At 49.3% G+C, this 5984-nt stretch overlaps 1 pseudogene; it reads right to left on the bottom strand.

Moving 5' to 3' along the window:
* Positions 1-609: 609 nt before the first annotated feature.
* Positions 610-4373, bottom strand: LOC142424862 (BRCA2 and CDKN1A-interacting protein pseudogene; annotated as a pseudogene).
* Positions 4374-5984: the final 1611 nt, after the last annotated feature.

Genomic DNA, 5984 nt, shown 5'->3' with positions numbered 1-5984 from the left:
GAGACACAAAGGTCAATCAGCATAACACATTTCATAGAAACAGAGCTCTACATCCCACCCTTAAGACTGAGGTCCGACAACCAGGTCTTGAAAATGTGGAAGCATCCCTCTTAGTTACAACCACTGGTGTCTCTCCCTTTCAGAGAAAGTAAGAGTGAATCAAGTCAAAGTTTCAATGGACCCATGGACCACATGAACGTCCGGCTCCATGTCCCTGAGACCCGAGGAACTAGCTTGAACTTGGCTGCTACTCCTGAGTGCTTTGAAAGGGAATCAGAGGAGGGCCTGGATAGTGGTCTTAGAACAATCCACCAGAGGAGATAGGAGATGTTTTTTTGAAAAAAAAAAAAAAGTTTTTATTGAGTTCTTGAAATGACTACCACATGCTTTTCTTCTGATTGGAAAGGTTTTTAACCCATCATGCATAATCTGTCCCAGAGGGAAAATCAAGCATTCTGTAAGCACGTCACAGTCACCAGGGACAGCAGCCCACTTCAGTAGACGGCCCGGCACTGAATAAAGTCTCGGGTTTTCAGTAGATTCCTGCTGAGTGTTCTGGTTACTTCACGATGACCACACACCACCATCCCTCGGGTCGGGGGCGTCGGGTCACAGGGAGAGGTGGTCTCTCAGACTGCCCATGATGGCGCCCATCCTGTCGGCGGGAACCAGCATCACGGTGCGCAGTGGCTTCATCAGGATGTCGTCCAAAGGCTACCTGCCCCCAGGTGGGTGTCCCTCTCCTCCAGCACTGAGTAGCTGAACTTGAGGGTGGCCTCTGCGTTGGCGAACAGGAGCTCCGCCTGCCTCTGGCTGCTCCTCTCCTTGGACCGGGCTGTGCTCGCCTCCACAGTGATACCTTGCTGATGACAAGGTGGAAGGAGCACTTGCCGCAGGGCTAATTCGTCTCCGCCAGTTCTTTCTGCAGCTGCTGGTGCATGCGCAGGGCCACCTGGGGCGGGACGCTGATGAAGCGCTCGCTCAGGAGGAGATCCACCGGCTGAGCATTGTCCCTGGGCAGTTTGTCCAGCTGTTCAATCAGGTCCTTCTCGCAGCAGCTCAGAATCCACTCCTGAATCTGCTCACCCCACGGGGTCCCCTTTCTCTCGGTTAAATTTGAAAGGCTTAGGAAACCGAAGACCTCATCTTCATCCACATCCACATCCACATTGTCATTGCTGTCTTCTGACAGGTCCGTTTGCTGGGTCACACTCCCAGTGTGGCTCTGTTCTATCAGGAGGGTTGTCAGCTCAGCCTTGTCCACGGGGCCTTCAGGAAGAGCTGCTGCAGTAAGTTCTTAATGTCATCATGAGCGTTCGCTGAGATGGAGTCAGCTTCAAGTTCAACGTTCACCCCCTCGTCCATGACATCGCTGTCCTCCTCTTTCTCCTCCTCATGCAGGGCTGGGGCACCAGGCAGCTGTGGAACCCAGTTGCCCAGCACTTGCCTCTTCCAGATTTTTTTTTAAAGTCAGTATTTGTCTAGGGATAATGGCAAGAAGGACTAGGAAAGAGAGGTGAGTGGAAATGATAAATGCGGGGAGGAAGTGAACGGAGTGTGGTTTCACTGTGGGGATTGCAATCAATGCCATGTATTAGAATATGGATCGTTGAAAGAAAGACCAACTGGTTCTGCAATCTTTCAGCCCAAAGCACAATAAGACGTTAAGAAAAAATAAGGGGGTGTTGGTGGTGCATTGGTAAAGCACTTGGTTGCTAACTGAAAGGTCTGTGAGTTGAACACACAAGCCACAAGCCACTCCCAAGGAGAAAGATGCCACAGTCTGCTTCCATGAAGAGCACATCATTGGAAATCCTCTCGGGGTGGCTCTTCTTGTCATGTTGGAGTGCACCCCATGGCAGTGTATGTTCATAAACTCTAAATCAGAGGGGAGGCTTTGAAGCTAGGCAATCTTAGCTGGAGCCTCGGCTTACCACGACTTCCGACCGACCAGGAGAAACCATGGAAGGGGGAGCTTGGTGTTGCTGTTTCCCTGTTCATGAAGTGGGCTAGCATTTCCTGGACTGTGACGCTAGTTACAGGAATTCTTAGTTTTGCTTCTCTCTCTGTTGTCTTTCCCTGTGCACTCCTTGTTCTTCCTACCTCGGTCGTGACCTGGTCAATGGCTCCTCCAATCCTGATAGAAGGCCTGGGAAGCGTCATCTGCAAGATACCTTGCCAAACCATTCTCAGATAGTCACCTCCACTTCCTTGCAGGTTGTGGAAGTTACATAATCTGGTGTCAACTTGAGGCTATTAAGAGTGAAGGGGGGGTGTTTAGCCTGCCAATCAGATCGCGGCTTGATGACCTCATTTGGAGGTGCTATGGCGATAAACAGCTTGCTGGAGGTGGGACACGTACTCTTTGCTTCATCTCCCTGTGAGACATTCCTGTTGACAAGCTACATGGAGCTATTCTAATGGCAGCCGGAGCCTTGGAGCTGGAGGAGACACATGGAGACCCACGCCAGTGCTCAGATGCTTCCACCGCCACTGGATCCACAAGACTTTCCACTCACGGGCCCGCGATCTTCCTGCATTCGGCATCATTGCATGTGTTGCGTGAGTCTGAAGAGGAAATTATAGACTGGTACCAGACATGTGGGCTAATATAGGACTTATGGACTTTATCTAGACTGGACTGGGCCATTTTCTTAATGTACAATGACTCTTTGATATAAAGTTAGCTCTTACACACATATGAGTGTCTATGAATTTGTTTCTCTGGACAACTCTGACTAACACTCAGGTTCAGAGCAGTGTTGGCACAGTAAGCTTTATAAAGGTTTAGCTATTGGGCAGGTGAGCCACTTGACTCACATGGGTGTGTTCTCAGGTGATGTGAGACCCTGGTCCTACTCTGTCTATCTAGGGTCTCAAGTAGACACCCGGTTCCCCAAGTGTAATTATGCTCACCTCGCCTTGTTTTCAGCCTTCTGAGCTTACGAGCGACATATACCACGAGCCTCCGATCTCTTTCCATTTGCCATTTTACTGACAATTCTTATTACAGGATCATAGTATTCGTCTTCAGTAAGATTTATGGGGGAGACCATCTAATCTAATTTTCTCATTTTACAGAGGCGGAAACGAGGCTTAATTAAGGCCAGTGATTTACGGAAACTCCCAGAGTTAATCGTGAATTAGCCTATTGAGAAATAAGGCATGAAGAACTGAGCTGAACGTTCCAAAGAACACCACTGGAAACGGGCTGTGCATTTCCCGATGAGTAGCTGTAGTCACAGAGGGTTTGAGGGAATGCTTTCATGAATGTGCTTGGATATCAATCTGGTTCTATGTCCGTGATGGTTAAAGTTGTATGTCAACTTGGCTGGGCCATGATTCTCTGTGGTTTGGCATAATGATATAGTTTGGCAGTTATTTATTGATGTAATTTAACAGTTATGTAATAATATAAATTGCCTCCATAAGTAGATTTTCCACGAACCATCAGTTGAATGAAGTTTCTTGGAGGTGTGGCCTGCCTCCCTAAATCAACAGTTGTTACAGCAAGATCCACTGTTTCTCTGCGTCCTGAATGCAGTTCATCATCATCTGACCCTCAGTTCTTGAACTTGAACCAGCAGCCACCATATTGCCTTTGGATCTTGGGATCATCAGCCCCTGCTCCTACTTGAAGCAGAAGCCCCCGGCCTGAGGCTTACCATCATTTCTTTGTGCTTGATTGTGTAGGTGTTTGGGGCTGGGTTTTGGGACTTGACATGAGTGTGGCATGGGTGTTGCAGACCTACAGCAGCCGGGCATGTGCACAGAGGGTGAGCTGACATCAGGGGACGCGCACACCTTCACCCTTGTTTTTTTCCTACAGGGTCTCCTCCTTCTGTCGTTTGTATTTTTGCTTGCTATGCAAAAATGTGGTTTTATTTGAATACACCTGTCTATATTGCAGCTGCTGTAAAATGATAAACTTTTATACTTGGGTGAGCCCCCAGCACTCGTCACCCCACCCTCACATGTAGGCAAGGCTCATGACATTTAGTGTTGCCCTTTGCTCTCCCTGACTGGCCGACACAGAAGCCTGTCTGTTCCCAGAGAGCTGCAGACTGAGAGCCAGCAGGCGCCTGTCCATGCCACTCCCTGGGCTTTTATGACATTTTGTCTGTGTTGCAGTTTAGAGTCAATAAACTATTTATATGTTAAACAAAACAAAACAAATTCCTCATGAGTCAGGGCAGGGGGACAGCAACTGGGCCCAGTTCTCCCCTGGACCACTTGTGCAAATCACCTAATTCCAATGGACGTGACTTCCTGTTCACCTTTGCAATCCTGTCCAGTCGATAGGAGAAGGCACAGAGCCCCGGGGAGAAGGCTGCCTAACCTGTGCGCTTGGGACTTACAACTGCTGGGACCATTTCTTCGAGGCAAATTTCTCCCTTCATGCGTCATTGGTTTTGCTTCTTTAGAGAACTCAGCCTACTCCAGGGGTCTTGGCCCCTCTCCTGACTGGCATCTCTGGAGAGTTTTGCTTACTATCTGTCTGCGGATCTGTTAATGGAAAGGACTCTTTGGGGGGAAGCCCATGAGATCTCCAGTCACAGTCGTGATCCAGTGGAGGCTGGAGGCTTAACCAGATGGTGAGATCAAGGAAGGCATTTGCATGTGGGCTGCAGAGAAGACGGGGCAGACCCCTCAGGCACTATCCATTCAGTGGAGGACCTGGAACTTGAAAGCAGGCCCTGAGGTTTGGGGTTCTATAAAAGTAAGGCTTATTGGTGCTGCAGACCATAGAGCCTTCCAAGGTCACTGTAGACATCCTGCGTGTCTCTCCATCCACTCTAGGCCAACGGCAATCTATCATGCTGGAAATGTCAATGGGAAAGAAAGTCCTGCATCTCCAGTACTCCACTGCTTGGTTTCCCACACATTAGAAACCATGCTACACGCCCTCCTCGGGGCAGCACTGGAAGGCCGTAAAGTCCAGCTCTCACTCCCCGCTCATCTGCACATGCAGCATGTCTTCCTCTGATCTCAAGCACCTGAGCTCGCTCAGGCCTCACAGGCCTTCAGACTGCCACGTCTGCCCAAGACGTCCGATGCCAGCGGCAAGTGTGGGGTTCTCCATGACCCCTCCAGTTTTGATCTGCCGGGCCCGGGGCTGCGTCACATCTGACCTGCTGGCTTCCCTTATTCCCTCTGGGTTGACACTGCCAGAATGATTCATCGAACTCATGTAAAGTGCTATCCCTATCATTAGAGTTTTATTCTAGCAAAAGAGGAGATAAATGAAGAGATGGCTGATGCAGGGGCAGTGAATGATTGCTTGCGACTATTCTAGCCAAAGACTCTCACTCCCACCAAATGACCTTTGCCTGCACGGGTCTGGTAAGAAAGTGTGTGTGTGTGTGTGGGGTAGAGATCCAGATAGGATTCACCTGTGAGTCATTGTGAACAGGCGTCCCTGTAGTGTCATCCTGCTGTGTATAAAATGAGCCCTCTGAGAAGCTTAACCTTGACCAAGTGTGTCCCAGGAGCCCCATTTCAGCCAGCTGTGTGTGCTCACACATGTCTACACATCCGTATCTACACATATCCTGGGACCAAAAAAATCGGAATCATATGCTGCTTTGTCTTTTGCTATTTTCATGGACCAATGTTGCCATGACGACCGGAAGAACTAACAAGTCTAACGTGGAGAAAGTGTAGCTGGCAGAGCGCCTTCGAATCGAGGACGGCAAGACATTGTCTCACTTGCGTTGGGTGTGTGATGGGCAGGGTTAGCCCCAGAGCAAACTATTATGTTTGCTAAAGTGGAAGGTTGTACATGGGGTCACTATGAATTGGAATTCTATGCCATGACCCCTAGCATCCAAATAGAAGGTGAGTGAGAAACAACACCCTCCTTGAGCTGGATTGACATGGCGGCAGCAACCAGGGGCTCGAGTACACTTGTGACTGAGGAGATGGCATGGGATCAGGCCATCCTTTATTCTGTTTGCAAAAGATTGCTATGAGTCAGAGGGAAC

Source organism: Tenrec ecaudatus, chromosome 13 (genome assembly GCF_050624435.1).
Source record: "Tenrec ecaudatus isolate mTenEca1 chromosome 13, mTenEca1.hap1, whole genome shotgun sequence".
Lineage (NCBI taxonomy): Eukaryota > Metazoa > Chordata > Mammalia > Afrosoricida > Tenrecidae > Tenrec > Tenrec ecaudatus.
The sequence above is the reverse complement of the archived record's forward strand: the minus strand, read 5'-3'. Positions and strand labels throughout refer to the sequence as shown.